The following is a 23,465-nucleotide window of genomic DNA, read 5'->3' as shown; positions in this document are numbered from 1 at the left end:
GGAATGAACGACGTCGTCGTGTAGTACCCATTCGTGGTTCTCGTCCATTACCCGACTGAGGGCATCCGCTTGAACATTCTGGATGCCGGGCAGGTGAGTTGCCACTAGTGACAGGTTCCTGGCTAGAAGCCAATGCCAGATTGTCTGAGCCTCTCTGGATAAAATTCTGGACCTGGTGCCTCCTTGTTTGTTCACGTAGTACATAGTGGCCACGTTGTCTGTCTGGAGAAGGAGAGTTTCCGTTCTCAGAGAGGGAAGGAAGGCTTTGAGCGCAAGGTGGACTGCGCGAAGTTCCAGCAGGTTGATGTGATAGAGACTCTCTCTCTGTGACCACTCGCCTTGGACTCAAAGATGTTCCATGTGCGCCCCCCATCCGATCAGTGACGCATCTGTTACGATGGTTTGAGATGGAGGCCGTTGTTGGAACGGAATCCCCACCAAGAGATTGCTGGGTAAACACCACCACTTGAGGGATTGTAGGGTGTGAGGAGAAAGAAGGACTTTGTTCTCCCAATCGTCCCTCAGTTGACACCACTGATCCTCCAGATTTTCCTGCAATGGTCTCATATGGAGGCGAGCATTGGGAACCAGATGGATACAAGACGCCATCGAGCCCAGTAGAGAAGCTATTATTCTTGCAGTGGCTTGAGGTCTTTCCTGCAGTTGTTTGCACTTCTGGAGAATCGATAACCGTCGTTCCTCCGAAGGAAACACCTTTCCTAGCCTGGTATCTACAATGGCCCCTAAGTAATGCAACCTCTGAACAGGTGTTGCTGTAGATTTCAGGAGATTGACTTGAAGACCAAGTTTTTGCAGCAGTTGTAGAGTCCATTCGAAATGTTGCTGTGTCTCGAGACAACTGGAGGCCTTTATGAGCCAATCGTCTAGATAGGGGTAGACGAATATTCGCTGTTTCCTCAAGTGGGCGGCTACTACCGCCATGCATTTGGAAAAAGTTCTTGGCGCTGATTTTAGGCCGAAAGGTAGAACTGCAAATTGGTAATGGCGTTTTCCGACGGTGAACCTTAGGAATTTTCGATGTTTCTTGGTTACTGGGATATGAAAGTAAGCGTTGCAAAGATCTATCGCACATAGCCAGTCGCCCTGACGTAGATGTGGATAAATTTGGTGTAAGGCTAACATCCTGAATTTTTCTTTGCGAATCCATTTGTTTGCTGTCCTCAGATCTAAGATGGGACGAAACTCTTGTTTGTCTTTTTTCGATACAAGGAAATATCTCGAATAAATCCCCTTCCCTTGTTGGCTGATGGGAACGGGTTCTATGGCTCTTTTTTGCAATAGGATATTGACCTCTAACTGTAGAGCTTCGAGATGGCGGTTGGCTGTTTTGGGTGGAACAGATGGTGGAGAACTGGTGAATCTGAGAGCGTAACCATGTCTCACAATATTCAATACCCAGGCGTCTGTTGTGATGCGTAGCCACTCGTCCAGATGATTTGAGATACTTCCCCCTACCGGAGTGGATAACGGAGGAGGGGGAAGCAAAGATTTAGGGCTTAGACGTGGGAGCCTGTCGAGTTGCCTGAGTTTGAGGTGTTGAACGACCCCTTGTCGACCTTCGCTGAGTAGAGAAACCCCTTTGATACTGCTGTTGTTGCTGCTGCTGGGGGCGCGAAGACATCCAGTGTGGCGACTGATACCGGTGGGTGAAAAGTCGTCGTTGATATGGCCGGAAAACCTTTCTTTGTTCTTTCGGTCTTTCCATGCCTACCGCTTTCAAGGTATCTAGTTCAGCTTTCATTCTAGCCATCTCGTCATCGGCATGAGAACCGAACAAGGTGGAGCCCGAGAAAGGCAGGTTTTGTATTCTCTGCTGCGCTTCAGGTTTGAGTGATGTAAGTCTCAACCATGCATGCCTTCTGAGCGCTATCCCGTGTGCATAATTGTGTGCGGATAGCACCGAAGAGTCAGCTGCAGCACTTATAATTTGGTTAGACACCATGGCTCCCTCGCCCACGACCTCCAGGAAATCTTCCCTTTTATCTTTAGGAAGATGTTCCGCAAACTGCATTAAAGAGTCCCAGAGGGCACGGTCGTACCGCCCTAATAACGCAGTAGCGCTGGCTGCCTTCATCGTGACGGCTGCAGTAGAGCATACTTTTCATCCTGCAGCATCTATCTTTCTGCTCTCTTTATCTGGAGGTGAAGAAGAAGATGGTGAGGTTGAATGCAGTTTCTTTGCCGCTACTATGACCACCGAATCAGGAACTGGGTCCGACCTCAAGAATAGAGGATCTTGTTCTGGTGGACGATATTTTTTAATAAGTCTGGAAGGAGCAGACTTTGTTGCGGCCGGTGCAAGGAAAATATCCATTGCTGGTTCAAGGAGACCTGGAACCAGTGGAAGCAAAGGTCTGGAAGATGTCCTGTGATGCAAGGTCTCGAAGATCACTGACGTCGATGGGGCAGGTACCGCCAGCGGGATGTTCAGCTTGGTTGCCCCTCGTACTAAGACCTCCTGGAACGTATTCACATCATCTATGGGGGACACTCTCGGGGACGGTGAGTCCGATAGGGTTGGAGAGTAGTCCCGTGTAGACGAAGAAGAACGCCTGTGATGTGAATGCTGAGATCTCTGTGAATCATGACGGTGCCGAGAGGAAGAAGAGCGTCTAGAGGAATGTCCCGAACGTCTTACAGACCGCGTTGGAGTCCTCAAAACAGACTCTGAAGGCGGAGCCGGAAGAGGCGCCGTAGGTGTTACCGGCGTCTGTGGCAATGGTGATTGTCGAGGAGAGAGTTGTGGAGACGCTGGAAGGAGGATGAGTGAAGCCGAGGATTCTGAGGTTGTATAAACCATCCTAGGTCTTTTTGATTGTCTCGACGTCGACACACTCCTCGACGTCGAAGTACGGTGACGGCGAGTGCCCTTCGCCGTCGATTCTTCTCGCCGTTGAGAATCTCTCGACGACGACCCTCGACGTCGCCGTGATGACGGTGAACGTCTACGACGTCGATCACCCCTCGACGTTGATCGATCTCGCCGTTTCGACTGCGAACCGGATTCAGATCTCCTCGACGTGGAACGTCCTCGCCGTGTCGACGGTGACCCAGATCTCGACGGCGAAAGTCCACGCCGTCTCGACGGCGAAATCGTCGTCGACGGCGAGCGATGTCTCTTTCTCGCCGGCGAACCACTCCTCGACGGCGAGCATGTTGGCGCCGTTCCTTGCCTCGACGTCGACGCCCTCGACGTCGTCGGAGACCTGTGCCGTTTTTGAGCCGGTCTGGTCGGAGTTATAGAGGAACCAGTGTGAGCCCTGGTAGAAGACTGACCTTCTCCTCGCTCTGTGGTAGAATGACCACTTTTCCTCCTGTCCTCTTTCGCCTGGAGTCGGATCTTCTCCCTGTCACGAAGGGTCCTTCTGGAGAAGGTTTTGCAGATGTCACACGACTCCGGTTTGTGGCTGGATGGAAGGCAAATTATGCAGACCCGATGTGGATCTGTTTTGGCCTTTTTTCTGCCACAAGAAGGACATTTGTCAAACAGTGAAGGCATTTCTGAAGTAGAAAAACCTCAAAATTCTGTCAGAATCTAACAGAAAAAAGCAGAAAATTATCACTCAATGTTAAAAACGTCGAGTGAAAATGAAATTCAAAAGATTTTAAATGAATTTCTGTCACAAAAGGATTTTGTGAGGTAGAGCTCAATGCTTCAGGGTCCTGTCAGAAAGGAGCCGGAAAAAAGAACTGAGGCAACTGCCTTTTGCTGTGCATGATGGGAAACAGGAAGACTTTACTTTCTTAAAGGCACAGCTCTATTTTCATTCTGTATAATGGCAGCCTATGGGCTACACTGCCCTACATTGTTTTATTCTCATGAGAGGTGTAAATAAAATATGAGAATGTATTTATTTATGTATTTATAGAATAAATAGAGGTTTAAACGTGAATTTACACTACAACTGTTTTTTCTTCTAACAATTTGGTCTGTGTAGTTGTTCACATAGGCTGCACATTGTTATTCTTAAGTGTTTTTCACAGACCTTTTTTGTCAAGGAGCTGATGATTGCACTTAAGAATATACTACACAACAGTGCTCCGGGGTCCCCGCAGTCGCGCGGAACTATTCAGTGCTTATGACTATACATGGAAATCCCCTACGAGAGAATTTTGTTTTGTTTCTGGGAACAGAATTATTACTAGGGGTTTTATTTTTGGTAGTGGGGGTTTAACTTTTCTTTTAGGTTTTAAAATTTAGAAGATTATACTAAAATACAGTAGAATAAGGGGCGGGATATATGGGATGCAGGGGTTATGGGTGGGGAAGTTTATTACTATTCCGGTATTAATTTTAATGCTTGAGTATTTTTTTTGTAATTTTTTTTATACCTCATGTTATTTTTATTTTTGTAATGTTTTTACAGTAGTTTTTTTATATAACTTTTTCTGTATTTAAATACTTTAAAAAAATTCTGTTCAGAACTATATAGAACATCAATTCTAGATTCTGAGTTTCATATTTTTGTTTTGGAGGTGTATTATATAATGTAATTAAAAATGATTTGCTGCACTTTTCTTTAGGGATGGGATTCAGGGTGTAATGGGTGGGGAACGCAGTAATACTCAAGTATTAATTATAATACTTGTGTATTAACATTTTTAATTTGTATTTATTTTATTTTGCTTAAATTGTTTTTTTTTTTTTTATGCAAAATGGTTATGTGTTAGTATAATATTTGGTATGAATTTTAGCTACTAATGTAGGGTTAATATATTAACTGTGTATTATTTTCAAATAAATAGTTTTCTTTTAATTTTCTGAACAATTTTAAGAGGTAATAATATTCTTAATTTTTGTAAGAAAATAATTTCTTCTAAATAGTTTTTTTGATAAATTTTAATACTTTTTATTTTTTTTATAAACTAGAAAATGGTAACTATTTTGGTAATATAAATATTTATATGTATGTATTATGGATTTTATAATGATATTTTTAAATATGTAATCACAATAAGAGTTTTGTTTAAATATTAATGTATTTTTTCTAATAGTATTATTACATTAAATAAATCACAGAAATAAAAATTTTTCTTTAATTCACATATATATATTTTTAAAAGTTGAACCAATAGTAAAAATAAATTCTGCAAACATATTTTTTTAAAATTAAAAATGAATTTTAGGGATTTTTTGAAAATGTTTATGTTTTTTATCAAAAATAGTTTAAAAAATGCAAATAATATTTGTATTCATAATTTTTTATTTACATATTTTTACTTTTTTTACAAATTTATTTACACTTTTGTAACCCTTTTTAGTGGTATTTTTCACTGTTTTTCCATTATTTCCTATGAGAAAAGTAGCCATTTTTCTATGTTTACTCTTTTTCTCCATTTAAGTGGTTTGACTTCTGTTTCTTCAGTTGGTGGAGCGTCGCCGTCAAGATTGGATACAAGCAGAGACCTTGGTCGGGTAAGTTTAATTAAAAACGTTTTGAGAGTATGTTTATGGGTATAGTTATTGCAGAAATAGAGATGGGAGGTAGTTCAAAGGTAGGGAGTAGCTTTTGGAACTTATGATTGTATATAATGTTTATTTTTTTCCCATACAGGTTTGCTTAGATATGGTTTCGTTTGAAAAAAAAAAATGTTTAGCAGTGTTTGCGTTTTTTAAACAATTGTACTGCTGTTTTAAAAAAATATATAATGTGCTATTTTTAAACCGTGAAGCTTTTCTTTTTGTACTTGACGTTTTTTGAATTGTACGATTTAAAAAAATTATTTACCATATCCTAAAAACCTGTGTGTTTACTTATGTTTTTAATAATATTGTGTTTTATTTCCTTTTCATGTCTTTTTACAGTTTTGTTTTAATATTGTAGTTTTGGCCATTATGTAAATCACGTTTCTTCTTTTTTAGAGATAAAAACGTTTATTTGGCTTACATAATATTGGGCATTTGACAAAATTTGTAGTTTAGTAAAATGTTTTGCTTTTTTTCGAAAGTTTTTTTTCTTATATAATGTTTTTGTTTTCTTCATCCATTTTGTATGACCAATTTTAATTATTTTCAGGATGAATAATTTTTGTAAAATTTTGCAGTGTAAAATGATTCTTCTGCGTCAATATGGAAGAAGAACTCTACAGCGACAGATGCAAAGACGCTGCCAATATTTGGTAAAGACATGAAGACTGCTAAAGGTAGGAACTTTTTTGCGGGAAATAATTTAGTTTAAAAATAATTTCAGAAATTTCAATTTAATTCATGTTATTTTTAAAACTGGCAAGAAATGGTAATATAGGTTTGTATTTGTTAGAAATTTAGTATATATGCTAGAGTGTCAAGGTAGTCTGAAGCCACCATTAAAGAAAATTCTTATATTTTAGCCAAAACATTTTCTGACATTTCTTTACTTTTTTGGGTTGTGCGTGGGTTCAGGCTACCTGATGGTGACTGAGAAAGCCGAATTTCTTGGAAACTTTGCTCCTTTTTCAAAATTTCCATGAAATTAAATAGGTTTGGATGGGGTTTTCCAATTGCTTTGTTGAAGGAGTTGTGTCATCCCTCAATGGCATTGTTAGTCTTTGCACACCTTCTTTGCACACCTTCTAAGCAGGTCATGTAGCCTGCTCTCTTGGAAATCTTGGTTTTCTTCTGTGACCTGATCTGCTTAGGTGTCCATTCCGGGTTTCTTCAAAGTAATTTAGTAATGGTGCCAGTTTGTCTTCATTTGCCGGAAAATAGTTTGAACCTGTGATGCATGTGTAATATTCATCTAGTTTGTCAGGGTGTACAAAGCATAACACAGTTAGTTTTATTAATTTAAATTGTAGTATGCAGTTTGAGAAATAATCTCTACTCAAGGATGACTTTTGAATTCTGTGAAAAGTGGAAAAAGCATCCTTGTATTTGTGTTTCTGGATATAATTTTATTATTGTGTGTATCATTGACAATTCAAAATCTATCATTACTTTTCCAGGTCTTTTACTGATTGTTTTGTTTTTGATTACTGATAACAATTCAGTGTAAGTAGAGGAATGTTTGTCAGGTAACAATGCATACACTAGGGGGACTGTTGTGTTATTGTTTGTTGCATTAATAGTGTAAGTGTGGGTGAATGGATGGGGTGTAGATTTAAAAGTTCTATCCATCAACCAAATTTCACTATTCTCTAGGATAAGTAAGTTACGGGTTGTGCTAAATATTACAATTCTCTTCTGAGGGTTTTTATTGTCATGCAAGAGAAAGGTTTCATTCGAGAAGGTGTGTTTTAGTTCTGGGGGATGTTAATATCTTCATAGGATTTTGGTGTTACATGTTAGGGATTACTTGCCAGTTTTTCACGTTGAAACATTTGTCTGAGATTCAGTATTGAAGGCATGCTACCTGCAACCTGTACAGGAATACTTTGCGCTACTTCCCTTAGTACCTGCCCGCAGGAATCATTGGAGGTGTGTGCAAAATGTTTAATTTTCTGTACATTTTCTCTCACTTTTTGTAGGAGGCTGGCCTGGTTTGTAGTGGTACCAAAGGGTACTTACACTCTGCACCAGGTCCAGTTATCCCTTATTAGTGTAGAAGAGGTGTCTAGCAGCTTAGGCTGATAGAAAAGGTAGCTTAGCAGAGAAGCTTAGGCTGAACTAGGAGATGTGTGAAGCCCTACTATACCACTGGTGTCATATGCACAATATCATAAGAAAACACAATACACAGATATACTAAAAATAAAGGTAATTTATTTTTATGACAATATGCCAGAAGTATCTCAGTGAGTACCCTCAGTATGAGGATAGCAAATATACACAAGATATATGTACACAATACCAAAATTATGCAGTAATAGCAATAGAAAACAGTGCAAGCAATGTACGGTCACAATAGATTGCAATGGGAGCACATAGGTTTAGGGGCAACACAAACCATATACTCTAGAAGTGGAATGCGAACCACAAATGGACCCCAAACCTATGTGAGCTTGTAGGGGGTCGCTGGGACTGTAAGGAAACAGTGAGGGTTAGAAAAATAGCCCACCCCAAGACCCAGAAAAGTGGGTGCAAAGTGCACCTAAGTTCCCCAGAGAGCACAGAAGTCGTGATAGGGGAATTCTGCAAGGAAGACCAACACCAGCAATGCAACAACAATGGATTTCCAGACGAGAGTACCTGTGGAACAAGGGGACCAAGTCCAAGAGTCACACTCAAGTCGGGAGTGGGCAGATGCCCAGGCAATGCCAGCTGTGGGTGCAAAGAAGCTGCCACCGGATGGTAGAAGCTGTGGATTCTGCAAGAACGAAGAGAACTAGGAACTTCCCCTTTGGAGGATGGATGTCCCACGTTGTGAAGAAGCTTGCAGAGGTGTTTCCGTGCAGAAAGACCGCAAACAAGCCTTGCTAGCTGCAAGGGTTGCGGTTAGGGTTTTTGGATGCTGCTGTGGTCCAGGAGGGACCAGGATGTCGCCAATTGCGTGAGGAGACAGAGGGGGCGTCCAGCAAGACAAAGAGCCCACTCAGAAGCAAGCAGCACCAGCAGAAGTGCCGGAACAGGCACTATGAAGAAGAGTGAACCGGAGCTCACCCGAAGTCACAAAAGAAGGTCCCACGACGCCGGAGGACAACTCAGGAGGTAGTGCACTGCAGATTAGAGTGTCGGGGATCCAGGCTTGGCTGTGCACAAAGGAAATCCTGGAAGAGTGCACAGGAGCCGGAGCAGCTGCAAATCACATGGTACCCAGCAATGCAGTCTAGCGTGGGGAGGCAAGGACTTACCTCCACCAAACTTGGGCTGAAGAGTCACTGGACTGTGGGAGTCACTAGGGCAGAGTTGCTGAGTTCCAGGGACCACGCTCGTTGTGCTGAGAGGGGACCCAGAGGACCGGTGATGCAGTCTTTTGGTGCCTGCGGTTGCAGGGAGAAGATTCCGTCGACCCACGGGAGATTTCTTCGGAGCTTCTAGTGCAGAGAGGAGGCAGACTACCCCCATAGCATGCACCACCAAGAAAACAGTCGAGAAGGCGGCCGGATCAGCGATACAAGGTTGCAGTAGTCGTCTTTGCTACTTTGTTGCAGTTCTGCAGGCATCCAGAGCAGTCAGCGGTCGATTCCTTGGCAGAAGGTGAAGAGAGAGATGCAGAGGAACTCTGATGAGCTCTTGCATTCGTTATCTAAAGAATTCCCCAAAGCAGAGACCCTAAATAGCCAGAAAAGGAGGTTTGGCTACTTAGGAAGGAGGATAGGCTATCAACACAGGTAAGAGCCTATCAGAAGGAGTCTCTGACGTCACCTGCTGGCCCTGGCCACTCAGAGCAGTCCAGTGTGCCAGCAGCACCTCTGTTTCCAAGATGGCAGAGGTCTGGAGCACACTGGAGGAACTCTGGGCACTTCCCAGGGGAGGTGCAGGTCAGGGGAGTGGTCACTCCTCCCCTGACCTACACTTTTCCATTGCAGATGCAGAGTGGTTATGCTCTGTTGTCCTAGCCACAGTATCTTCCAGAGTAACAGCTCTGCCTCTGCAATGTGAAGAGAAGTATTGCACACACCTCCAATGGCTCCTGAGTTCAACAACTCTATCTCTGCAATAAAGATACCCTTCAAACTTCAGAAGTTGGTGTCCTGTGCATGAGGTGACGTAGTTTGCTTCACCCTGTGACGCCATTCTTTAAAAGTCTGTAAGGAATACAAAAAGAAAATTCTTAAATATATGTAGAGCTTGAATTGTAATTATCTGGTGGAGTTGGATAGTAAATTTGCCCCTTAGTCACTGTCCAGCAAATGCTCTATGTAAGTGCCCGATGGACTTGGATTAGTAATTTTGCCCCCCCTATCTGTGCAGCACCTGCCCTGAGGTAAGTACCCGGTGTAGTTGGAATAGTAATTTTGTCTCTAATCACTGTCCAGTACCTGCTCTGAGGTAAGTACCCAGCAGAGTTTGAATAGTAATTTTGCCCCCAGTCACTGTCCAGCATGTGTCCGAAGGTAAGTACCCAGTGGAGTTGGAATAGTAATTTTGCCCCTAATCACTGTCCAGCATCTACCCTGACGTAAGTATCCAGTGGAGTTGGAATAGTGATTTTGCCCTTGTCGCTGTCCATCACCTGCCCTGAGGTAAGTACTCTGTGGAGTTGGAATAGTAATTTTGCCTTCTACCCATTGTACAGCACCTGCCCTGAGGGAACTACGCAGTGGACTTGGTATGATAAATATGCCTCTTACTGTCCAGCACTGCCCTGAGGTAAATACCCTGTGGACTTGGAATAGTAAATTTGCCCTTTGCTTACTGTCCATCACCTGCCCTGAGGTAAGTTCCCGTGGAGTTAGAATAGTAATTTAGCCCCCAGTCACTGTCCATCACCTGCCCTGAGGTAAGCACTCGGTGGAGTTGGAATAGTAATTTTGCCTCTACTAACTGTCCTGCATCTGCCCTGAGGTAACTACACAATAGACTTGGAATAGTAAATTTGCCTCTTACTCACTATCCAGCACCTGCTCTGAGGTAAGTTCCCAGTGGAGGTGGAATAGTAAATTTGCCACTTACTTACTGTCTAGCACCTGCTCTGAGGTAAGTTTCCAGTGGAGTTAGAAAAGTAATTTTGCCCCTACTCACTGTCTACCATCTGCCCTGAGATAAGTACCTGGCGGAGTTGGAATAGTAATTTTGCTCCAAGTCACTGTCCAGCACCTTCCCTTAGGTAAATACCCAGTGGACTTAGAATAGTCAATTTGCCCTTTACTCACTGTTCAGCACCTGCCCTGAGGTAAGTTCCTGGTGGAGTTAGAGTAGTAATTTTGCCCTAGTCACTGTTCAGCTCCTAACCTGAGGGAACTACTCGGTGGACTATGGTAAATGTGCCTCCTACTCACTGTGCAGCACCTGCCCTGAGGTAAGTACCAAGCGGAGTTAGAATATTTTGCCTTTTATCACTTTCCAGCACCTATCCTGACATAAGTACCCAGTGGAGTTGGAATAGTAATTTTTTCCCTAATCACTGTCCAGCACCTACCCTAACGTAAGTACCCGGTGGAGTTGGAACAGTAATTTTGCCCCGAGTCACTGTCCATCACCTGCCCTGAGGTAAGTACTCAGTGGAGTTGGAATAGTAATTTTGCCCTTTACTTATTGTCTACACTTGCCCTGAGGTAAGTTCCCGGTGGAGTTAGAATAGTAATTTTGCCCCCAGTCACTGTTTAGTACCTGCTCTTAGGTAAGTATCTGGTGGAGTTGGAATAGTAAATTGGTCTTAAGCCCATATTTATACTTTTTAGCGCCGCATTTGTGTCATTTTTTGTTGCAAAAGCGGTGCAAACTTACAAAATGTAATGGTATTTTGTAAGTTTGTGCTGCATTTGAATCAAAAAGTCACGCAAATGCAGCGCAAAAAAAGTATAAATATTGGCCTTAGTTTGCTCCCTGCTTAATGTTCTGCAACTTTCTTGAGGTAAGTAACTTGCAAAGTTAAAATAATTATTTTGCTCTCCAGTAAATGTGAGGTAAGTATCTATTATAATTAGAAAAATAATGTTCCCACATGATCACAGTCCAGCTGTTGCCCTCCGGTTTGTATACATTAGAAATAGCATTGAAATTTTTCTTTTTTGAGATTATAGTTACTTTTCTTTTTTTGGGGGGGGAGGTATTTAATTGATTTTTGCAAGATGTTGTTTGTCAAACTCTTGATGTCCTTCTGTAGTTATTTTTTTTTTAAAATCTATAAAATGAAACAGAAAACAGTGTAGTAATTTGTTTTCATTTTCTATTTATTGTTTGGTTGCTGTGCACTATCCGCTCTGAGGTATGTATCCAGTAGATTTTTTATTTTAAGTTTAGCCCTGGTTACTGTCCAGTACCTTGGATGAGGTAAGTACCCAGTGGAGTTTCAGTACTAATTTTCCCCTCAATTGCCATCCTGCACATGCACTAAGGTAAGTACCCAGCAGAGTTTCAGTAGTTATTCCCACCACCCCCGTTGCTATCCTGCACACGCTCTGAGGTAAGGAGCCAGCAGACTAAGGGGCATATTTATATTCAGTTTGCGCCGAATGTGCGTCAAAAATTTTGACGCACATTCGGAGCAAACCTTACACCATATTTATACTATGACGCCCGACCCCGCGAACGCAAAATTCCTCCATGTGCGTCATTTTCTGGATGCAGGAAACCGTCTTGCAAGGTAGGCGTTCCCGTCCCAAAAATGACTTTAAGGCCTGTGCGCCTTATTTATACTCCTGCGTCATTCTGACGCACAGGAGGGGGTGGGCCTTAAAATACGGCACCCAGCCTGGTGTGTGCTGTTTTTTAACGCCTGGGTGAGGGCAGGCGTTAAGGGACCTGTTGGCTCATTTCCATGGTCTCTGACCATGGAAGCAGTCCACAGGTGCCCTTCCCTGCCCCCAGGGACACCCCCTGAGACCCCCACCCACCCCTGGAGGACACCAATGGATGGGGGGGGGACCCATCCCAGGTGGGTACGGGTAAAGTTGAGGTAAGTATTTTTTAAAATATTTATTTAGTGGCATAGGGGGGCCTATCTTGCCCCCCTACATGCCATTGTGCCCAATGGCCATGCCCATGGGACAGAAGTCCCCTGGGCAGGGGGGCATGACTCTTTGCTAAGACAGGAGTCATTTTGATGGGGGCTGTGCATCAAAAAATGGTGCACGTCTGGCTAGAGCCTTGATTTTTTACTCCAACCTGAATTGCACCATTTTTTGATGCACAACCCTCATTTTCCTCTACACCGGCCTGGTTATTTTTTTTTACTCTGACCAGCCCACAGCGCCGGCTAACGTCAATCCATAAATAAGGCTCCCGCCTGGCGTGTTGGAATGGCGTTAGCCAGTGGTAACGTTTTTGACGCAAACCAGCGCCAGAGCTGGTTTGCGTCAAAAAGTATAAATATGGGCCTTAGAGTAGTAATTTTTCCCCCAGTTGGTATCTTGTACCTGCTTCAGGTATGTACCCAGCGGAACATGTAAACTATTTTTTTCCCCTGGTCTCTGTCAAGCACCTGCCTTGAGGTAAGTAGGAAGCGGACTTTGAATTTTATGTAGTAGGTGAAGTAAATTTTATTTTTACTCCCCTAAACATGTATGAAATCCTTTTGCAGTTCTAATACTAATCCTCACATATTCATTTTTTTAAGACGTTTTTCAAGGTTATATTCAAACTTTTTTTTTTTTTTTAAACAAATCATTTACCTTTTATTGATAAGGTGTTCTTTTTATACTGTTAACACTCTTCAAAGAGATCTCTGTAATTTTAAAGAAATAAAATGTATTTTTTTTTTTTTTTTTTTAACCTGATCTGTTTTAATATATAAACTGTTATTTTACCTTCTTTAGTCAATAGATGGCGCCGTTATCCACGATATGAATCTGTCTGTTTCTGTACTCATAGACACTTCTTCACTCTAAGGTGTTCTGTGTGGCACTGAACACAAAATGGTGGACGGCTCTATATACATAGGTTTTTAGGGAAAAATTATAATTTAAGATAAAATGTGTTTTGGGTATGTATTTTGCTTACTATGTGTGCATTTTTTATATACTTTTCCTTGTTGACGTTGTTTGGTGAAGGGAAGAAATACTTCCATGGTGGTGTAGAAAGTGTTGTAGGACTACGTTTCCATTCACTATCGAAATTGTCTTTATTGGCCGTTTCATTTTACTGTTTAAAACTGATTTATTGTATTTTTTTTAATTTTGTATCTAGCAAAGCTGTTTTCAATTTATGCTAGTTTTTAAAATGTTTTTTTAAGCAATTTATATTTTTTTTTATTTTCGCCGTTTTTTGTAGTTGTGAGAAAACAGGGCTGATTGCAGAGGCCCCTTAACTTTTTGCCCCCATTTTCCACTTTTGGCTGGTGTTTTCCTGACTCTGATGGTGCCCTGGGTACTGCTAACCAGTCCCAGGGCCTGTGGTCTGTGTAAAATCAGAATGCAAATTAGGTTTATTATAATTGGCTAAGTCAACCTACCTATAGGTCCCTAGTATATGGTAGGGCATGTAGGTTTCGGGACCCCAGCATAGGTAGTGCACCCATAGGTGCACTTCTGAGGTGCCCAGTGTCATTTTAAAGGCAGGCCTGCCTTTCTGGCTGCTTTTAAATTAAAGTTATATGCAAATTCGACTTTGGAATTAAAAGTAGTTCCAAAGTCTTAAACTACCTTATTTTTACATATGTCACCCCTAAGGTGTGCCCTATGTGCCCCTAGGGCTGGGTGCCATGTAATTATAAGCAGGGACCTTATAAAATTAGTTTTTATAAGCCCTGGTGAGGTAAAAACAGCCAAATTCGTTTTTCCCTCATTGTAGTGAATGACCTTCATAGGCTAGAATGGGGAGACTTTATTTTAATTTTAAAAGTCCCCTTAAATGACAGATGCAAGAGTTTTGTATCAAATTAATTGTTATAATAAATCCCACAACTTCCAGTTCTTGGATTTCATATAACTTGTTCGGGTAAAGAGTTTTAAACTTTACCTGAAAAGTTGCCAATTTCAGCCCTGCATTGTTTTTGCTGCTGTGCTCTGATTGGCCAGCCTCTAGCAGCCTGGCCAGGCTGCATTGATGAGGTGTGAAGTGGCCTGGCTTCACACAAAGAGATGTGCCTGTGGGAGGGAATTTCCCCTCAGCAGATGGTGAGGCAGGAAGGGGGAGGGCTGCCAAACTGGTCTTCAAAGGCAGAGAAGGACATTTGGAGCAACCCAGCAACACCCCCACATCCTGCAACCCCAGACCACTAGGTGCCCTCTTGATTAGATTAGGAGAGGGCAGGAGAGGGGTGTGTTTCTGATGTAACCTCCAAAAATCATTTTCAGCCATGATGGATTTTTGAAGAATGTTGCCTCCTGGGATTGATTTTTGCCACACTTCCCAGGAAGTGGTCATCACAGGGGGAAGGACCCTGCACCTGATTGGAGAATAAGGACCCCCCTGTTTTTCACCCAGGAGCAAGGATAAAACTGGCAGACCTGCACCCACACCTCAGTTCCCTACCAGATCCCTACCGGGAAGAACTACAGAAGAAGGACTGCCCTGTTGGACCCCTGGCCTGCACCTGGACCCTGCACTCTGAAGGACTGCACCAGCTGCACACTTGCGCTTCACCACAAGAAGGACTTTGCCTGGCTTCAACTGGTTCAAGGAGGGATTCCCTGTTTGCTACAGGTAAAAAATTGCTAACCAGAGTCCCCTGCACCAACTCCTGAAGAAATCAACCAGCTGACCACTGCCCAGTGGCCAAAAAGCAGTTTGCGCCAGGTGCATTCTGGGAGCTGTAGTCCACACCCCCAAAGATCATCTCAGAGCTTCTGGACCCTCGGGGTGAGCTGTGGACCCCAAAAGAACCTTAAAAGAACATCTGGGAGAAGACCCAGAAGTTTGGTGAACTTTTGAAAAAAAGCTCCATAGAGGGACCGACCCACTGCGAAAACTCTAGCCGGCTTGCCTCAACCGCGACCCGGCCTGACCGGCGGGTTCGTCCGGGTGAAGAAAATTTCCAAAAAAGAGACTAAGTCCGAACGTACAAAGTTGACCGGGACCTCCCAGCCAGCATATCCGAGGAGGGCTCCAAGGACGTTGGATCAAGATCTAGGTTTACCCTGGTCAAAGGATTTTCACCTCGAAAAAATGACTAAGTACGAAGGTAAAAATCTCCACCGAGGGCTCCTGCGACGCGTATCCGGAGAAAAGTTCCAGGAGGTCGGTTTGGACTGGCAGGTTCGTCCCGCTGAAGAAAATCTTCAGAAAAACGACTAAGTGCTAAGGTAAACTTTTGACCGAGGCCTCCCGCAGCCTGTAGCCGAGCCGGGCTCCATCGCGGTCGGCCTTAAACTTTGACTTTGCCCCGGTCGAGGTGCAACCAGATGACCCGATTGGCGCTTTTTGTTTCTAGGCGCTAAAAAACCAATAATTCTTTAAAAATTCATATCTCCGGTTCCCCTTATCCGATTTTATTCGTTTTTGTGTCATTTTAAAGATAAAAATATAATCTATTTTTAGAAATTGGTTGTGGATTTTTAAACTGTTTTATGTGTTTTATTTAATTACTGTTTTGTGATATTTGAATGCTTTACACTCTGTCTCCTAAGCTAAGCCTTGTCGCTTGTTGCCAAGCTACCAAGGGTTGAGCTGGGTTTAATTTACTGAGACCTAACTGGACCTAAGTGGAGATTAGTGGCCTGTTGCTAAGTATAGGTACCTATCTGCCCTTACCAATAATCCATTTTCCAACAGTAGTTATTAATGTAGTGGTTTTGGTATGCGTGGTAATTGTTTTTGTTGTTTAGGTGTATTATTTTTTAGTTGTATTTTTTCATTGTTTAGACGTCGTAGTTCGAAAAAGTAGTTGTTCAGCCTTTGTCGTTGTTTAGCAGTCATGGTTTAGGCTATTGTTGTTTAGGACCTAGTTGTTCCGTCACATATTCTATCTAAATCATTGAGGTACCAAGACATGGAACTGATTCTTGGCCATATGAGGAAGCAGAAATTCATCACCCTGGAGGATCACCATTTTGTAAGACTATTCCAAAGACACTGTCCAAACCAGGAAAGGCTTCTTGGCACTAAGACCCAAAAAATATACCTTTTTTACATGCAGGGCCAGCTCCTTTCAGTATAATATACAAAAGCAAAGCACATATTTTCATTGACCACAAAAACATAATGCTGTTCCTTGAGAATTTAAATGAATCAGAAATAAACACATCCAGTTCGAAAGCTGTTGCATAAGGTGGTAGGTGATGGCTTTGAAGCTTTCTCAACATCTAACAGTGTGCTTAGGACAACTGTTTAGGTGACTTCAACTAGAAACTGCCTACAAATGCAATATATTATTGTACTATTGTAATACCTACTACTTCCACATAGTGTATTGCTACTCTTTTCAATTTCTGAGAGGTTGCCACTCTGCTCCGGAAAATGTCACCAGCCACACAAGGCAGCAGGAGAGATGCTAATTAATGCAGCTAACAGAGCAGACGTTGGGGAGAGGCTGTCAATGATAGGCAGCTGACGCTGGTGTTTGCAGGCTGCCAATATTACGGATGCAAAAGGTGGGTAAGTGGGCTTGTTGCATGACACTACCATATTGGAGCAGGTGCAGACCTCCCCTGATCCCAAGCCGAACCCAGAGCTGTCCTTTTCTGCCTCGGGCTGCCTAGCTTACTGTATGTGGCACGTTGCAAGAGATGCTTTAAGCTCAAAGGTTGAGGACCAGAAGCGGAAGAGTCTGACTCATTCAACTTAACGGTTCAGTGGTCAATATTTATGATTCCCAGCAGGCTGTGCCACGCTCGTTGAAACTGCCAATACAGCAGTTTATGACCTTTTTCATTACAGTCGGAGAGTTGACCTGAGGCCATAACCGTGGGGAAGCACTAGTGGTCCAGCTTGCGAGTTGGTGCTGAGAGGCTAAGATACTGTTGCTACTGACCTGAAGCTGACCTATTGAGTATTGTGGATGCTGTGACTCGTGGCACTTTAGCCCTCAGTTACGTGGAGAGCCTGGGTCTTTACGGGTTTGGGGCTGGTGAGAGGGAGTCATTAGTGTGATGGGGCTAGTGAGAGGGTGGTGGTGTGTAGGTGATGTGAAGGTGTTGATGTACTTAAGACTCCTGCGAGTTGCCACTAAGGCAAGCGTTGCCCATTCAGAATAAGACTGTACTCTCTGTCAACTCTGAGAATCTGAGAGCTCCCCAAAAGAAAGTGGTGTCTTCTGCCTATTCAAGGCCAACCTTGTACTGAAGGCTGCTTTCCTCATGAAGCTTAAGAGAACTTCTATCCCAGTCAACTAATCTCAGTAAGCCCCCAATTGCCCTAGTTTGAGGTATGATAGGGGATTCGGCCCTCCCAGTTAGAATCTCTGCTAGAGCTTCTCAAAACAAGGTGCAAAATTAGACTTTTGCTTCACTCTGTCCAAACACTACCCAGACCCTCTGGGTGCAGAGGGATCTTGAGGAGAGGGGGGTTCAGGGGCATGTCAGTATGGATCTCAAGGGTCTAGTTCCATAGGCCATCCTTTAAAAGTTGACACACAAAATCCAATTTTCTCCCCACTAACCTTATCTTTACAAGACTCTGCCACCAGGCACTTCAAATTTCCTGACCTCAGAAGAATTAGTCAAATTGAATGTATTGCTCTGTATACAACTGAGGTTTCTTCGCAAATCTTCTGTCAGTCAGAAACTGTGTAATCAAGAGACACTCATGATCCAACCAACCCTATGTTAAGAGCAGATGTGTTTAATACAGAGAGTGTTGAATGCTGAAGATCAGTTTTTTTATAATCATAGATTTGCTTGTCCTTCCCCAAACAAAACCTGGAGTAGGGTCCCTTACATGTTTTGAGGACGATGCTACACCTATTTGCATCAGTGCTCTGGAAAATTCATGAGAGGTGTTCTTGAGAAGGCCCTGCTTATCATCATCTATGATCATTAAAGTGAGAGAAGGTTGTGAAGGTTGTGACTCCACATTGGAACGTATATAATGTGCTGTTCACCTCTCTGCTCCACCGGTTATTGGTGATGAAACTTTACCTGAAGCAAATTCGAAGTCAAGTAAAAAGCTCTTCTGGAGGGTATAAATTCAAGCATTTCCAGAATTTCAAACACATTCTTAAAGCCTATCCTGCAATCATCCCCTAGTACAAAGCTCCATCTACTTTTTCTATGTATTTTGTTCCCTCACTGGGCTACAAGTCAGGGGAACGTTAAGGGGGAGCTAGGTTCTAGATTCAAATACCCAGCGAAAAAATCTCCTAGAAAGCCAAGGTGTCTGCTGGAATCCTTATCTTATAAAAAAAAAAATACTCAAATACATAAGGCAGGAAGGTAGGCAAACCTGAAAACACAGGCCCATATTTATACTTTTTTAGTGCCGCATTTGCACGCTTTTTGATGAAAAAGCGGCGCAAACGTACAAAATACAATTATATTTTGTAAGTTTGCGCCGCTTTTGCGTAAAAAAATGACACAAATGCGGCGCTAAAAAAGTATAAATATGTGCCACAGTTTCTTACTTCTAACTTCTTACTAAATCAGAAAACGAACTTAATCTCCTGGCAAGCTACAACTGTAAAGCAAGCAAATAAAAAACGATGGCAAAAGTATTTTTGACCCTCTTGTCTAAACACAAGCCTCATGTTTAATTCTAATTCCATCCATAAAACACCAAGGGCCATATGTACGAACACATTTTCCCATAGACACAGAATGGGTAAAACTCTTTGATACATCTGGCCCCAACATTTGAACGGAAAAGAGGGCAACGTCCGTAAACGGCAGCAAACAACTAGGAAAAATCTATTACTGAAAGCTCCTCCTCTACTAGTCAACCTACTAGAGTAGCCACGAAAATTACTAGGATTCTCCATTGTAAGCCACAAAAAACTTTTAAAGAAATCTAAAGTTAAACCCCTTAATCGTTCTAAATTACTAGCAGCATTTCGTGCAGTTAACAACTTGAAAGATATAAACACAGTAGACTTACAACTGGTGGGGTACATTCAGCTCTATGGCAGTAAAGTTTCCTGAGTCAAATTTACATCAAACCTAGTGGCCAGAATGATCCAGAAGGCTGAATCAAAGCTAATTACTTATGGGATAGAACTTTGCGAACGGCCATCAGACCTGAGGTAAGCTGCACATAACCTATCTTCCTTCCTGGCCTTTGCTTTTGCAGAAACACAGAGGATTGACCTCTAAAGTAGAAAGTAGAGCTTCCCAACTTCAGCAAATAGTTGTGCAGAATATCAATGCTAAGGCTGCAGAAAGATGTGACAAAAGGGGTAGAGTCATAACAATCTCAGTTGAGACCAACTTCTTTGTCAGGGGCCCCTTTCATCGCATTGATCCTCCAAAACCTAACGTCGGCTATTCGTCCAGTTTAGGAGGTTCAGGATGTATGAGTGATTGCTCATAAGCCAATGGGCATCCCGTACCTGTAAAGATTTTGGCATGGACTATTCACAACTATAAGACTGTTTGAATTGTGGCAGAAATCAGATTGTACATAAATATTCAGTTTTTATATTACATATTTATGGGAGTGACCCCAGTGTAACGGTTATCAGCGGTCAAAGTGCATTAAAAAAAGTATGGGAACTGTGATGCTGCATGCAAGGGGGTGGGGTCAATGACTGTAGGGGCAGGGCCAAAGGTGTAGCTAAAAAACAAACTATTCTCCTTCAGGTAGCTACATATATAATAACTCATGTATTAAATGACAAAAAAAATTAAAAAGTTAATCAGTGTTATGTGCTGTATTGTGTATTTTGAAACCTCTATTTGTTATTGTACTGAGAGGTCTGTGTGTAACCAGAAAGCCAAAGAATTAAATCTTGGTTGGTGCAATGGAGAACTGGGGCTTGTATGTTGTTAGTGCTACGAGGGCCCAGACTGTGACAGGAAGCACTGAGAAAATGTAAGTTATTATTTTAAACTTGCATTAAACGCAGTATAAGACAAAATGCTACCAAATGTGCAAAAAGGTTTCAGATAAAACAGTGTTTCCAAAATATAGGTGTTAGTAATACCCAGACTGTAGGCAATGAATTATTTTTATTTAACTCCCCTGAAGAACAAGTTACTTACCTTCAGTAACGCCTTTTCTGGTGGCTACACTAGCTACCTGTGGATTCCTCACCTTAAGAATTCTCCCAATGCGCCAGCATTCGACAGAAAATCTTCTTCCCAGCTCTCCACATTGACAAGGACGTCACAATTGCATGGCTCACACGTGACTCCATCTGACATCACTGTGACAATAAGAGGTCCTAGCCAGCGTGTTGATGACAGTTTCACACATTTTTTACGTGCCTTTGAGGCGAACAGATGAAAACCGACCTCACAATAGCTCAAATTAATAAACACATAAAACCATATTGATGTATCACAATTACAACAATCATTTATATAAAAGATTATTAAAACATATATACACTTGTAACACAGAAGTCTTAGTATGACCAGACAGGCAACGCAGAAGCAGGTGGGACTGTGAGGAATCCACAGGTTGCTAGTGTATCCACCAGAAAAGCGTAAGTAACTTGTTCTTCTGATGGATACAACTACCTGTGGATTCCTCACCTTATGAATAGAGTCCCAAAGCAGTACCGCACTCGGAGTTGGGTGCCTGACCGGTGAAACCAAGAAATCCTGCAACACAGAACGTACAAAATGTCCGTCCCTCCTAATCTCCGAGTCCAAGCAATAATGCTTCGTGAAAATGTGGAGGGACGCCCAAGTTGCTGCCTTTCAAATATCCACCACCGGAACCCTTCTAGCCAGGGCCGAAGTGGCAGACTTAGCCCTGTTCGAATGGGCTCTAAGTCCCTCAGGCGGAACCTTCTTTGCCAACGAGTAGTAACAGATCTTAATGCAAAGAATGATCCACCTGGACATAGTTATTTTATGGACCGCTCTGCCTTTCCTCTTTCCTACATATCCAACGAAGAGCTGGTCCTCCAACCGAAAGTCCTTTGTCCTCTCAATATCAAAACTGAGAGCCCTTTTGGGGGCCAAACGATGGAGTCTCTCTTCCGCTTTTGAAGGATGAGGAGGAGGGTAGAAAGATGGAAGGGTAATGGCCTGCCCCATATGGAAAGGGGTGACAATGTTAGCAAAGAATGAAGTAAAGGCAGGTTTAACATTAAGGGCCTGAAGCTCACCCACACGTCTAGCAGACATAATAGGCATCAGGAAAACCGTCTTAAGAACTAAGGGCCAGATGTACGAAAAAAGCAATTTGCGACTTGCAAATTGCGAGTCCCTGCGACTCGCAATTTGCAACTCGCAAATTGCTATGCAGTACGGTGTCTCAGACACCGACTGCAACTCGCAATGGGGTCGCAATGACCCACCTCATGAATATTCATGAGGTGGGTCGCAAATTGCGGCCCCATTGCGAGTATAGGCACTCGCTAACATGGAGGCCTGCTGACGTCAGCAGGCCTCCATGTTAGCGACCTGCTTGTCAATAAAGCAGGTTTTTCTTTTTTTAAAGTGTAGCCCGTTTTCCCTAAGGGAAAACGAGCTGCACTTTAAAAAAATCCGAAACCTTTAGTTTCGGTTTTTCAGGGCAGGGAGTGGTCCCTTGGACCACTCCCTGCCCTGAAAAATTAATATCTGGTCCAGTCACAAAGGGGAAGGGGTCCCATAGGGACCCCTTCCCGTTTGCGACTGGGTTACCATCCACTTCAAGTGGATGGTAACTGCGAGTCCATTTGCGGCCGCTTTCGCGGCCGCAAATGGAATTGCATACCAGTGCGAGTCGCTAATAGGAAGGGAACACCCCTTCCTATTAGCGAGTCTGAAATGCATTTTGCGAGTCGGATCCGACTCGCAAAATGCATTTCTGCATAGCAAACCCACGTTTGCGAGTCGCAAACGGCGATTTTCGCCGTTTGCGACTCGCAAACGGGTTGCTACATCTGGCCCTAAAAATCTTAACAGACAAGAATGCATGGGTTCAAACGGCGAACCCATTAAAAAAGTCAAAACCAGATTAAAATCCCGCAGAGGCAAAAGAAACGGAGTGGAAGGAAATGTATTTGTAAAACATTTTGGGAACCTAATAACAATAGGCGATTTAAACAAGGAGGGTTGATCTGGAAGGCAAAGAAAGGCTGACAGTGCCGACAAATAGACTTTAACAGTCGCAACTGCACAACCCTTCTGTGCTAAAGTTAAAGCAAACAACAGAACATCAGACAGAAGGGCTCTCAAGGGATCAATTTGTTTCTCTCCACACCAAGCCACAAATTTTGCCCACCTGCCGGCATAAACAGTCTTAGTGAAGTGTCGCCTGGCAGATACAATAACATCCACTACCTGTGGTAGGAGAGAGAAAGAACTCGGATTGCTCCGTTCAATCTCCAGGCATGAAGGTGCAGGCTCTGGAGGTGGGGGTGTAGAACCTGCCCCTGCGACTGCGAGAGGAGATCTGCCCTGAGAGGGAGACGGAGCGGAGGGCACAGTGAGAGTTGGAGAAGGTCCATGTACCACACCCTTCTCTGCCAATCCGGAGCCATTAAAATGACTTGAGCCCGAACTTGGCGAATCTTTCTTCAGAACCCTGCGGAATCAAGGGTATGTTGGGAAACGCGTAAAGCAACTGGTCGCACCAAGACATCTGAAACGCGTCCCCAAAGCTCCTTGCACCGGAAACTGGAGGCTGCAGAACGATAGGCAGTGCGCGTTCTCCCGAGTGGCAAACAGATCTATCCGCAGAGAACCCCACATCCGAATAATGTGACGGACCAGATCTGGATGTAGACACCACTCGTGATCGGCCGAGAAATGCCGACTGAGACTGTCCGCATGTACGTTGAGTACTCTGGCCAGATGATTCCCTACCAAGCAAACCCAATGGTCCTGAACCCAGGACCAGAGCCGCAGAGCATCTCTGCAGAGAAGGTACGACCCAACTCCTCCCTGCTTGTTTATATACCACATCGCAGTAGTGTTGTGCGTCAAGACTTGAAGAGACTGACCGCGAAAGGACG

Source organism: Pleurodeles waltl, chromosome 3_1 (assembly GCF_031143425.1).
Source record: "Pleurodeles waltl isolate 20211129_DDA chromosome 3_1, aPleWal1.hap1.20221129, whole genome shotgun sequence".
NCBI lineage: Eukaryota > Metazoa > Chordata > Amphibia > Caudata > Salamandridae > Pleurodeles > Pleurodeles waltl.
The sequence above is the reverse complement of the archived record's forward strand: the minus strand, read 5'-3'. Positions refer to the sequence as shown.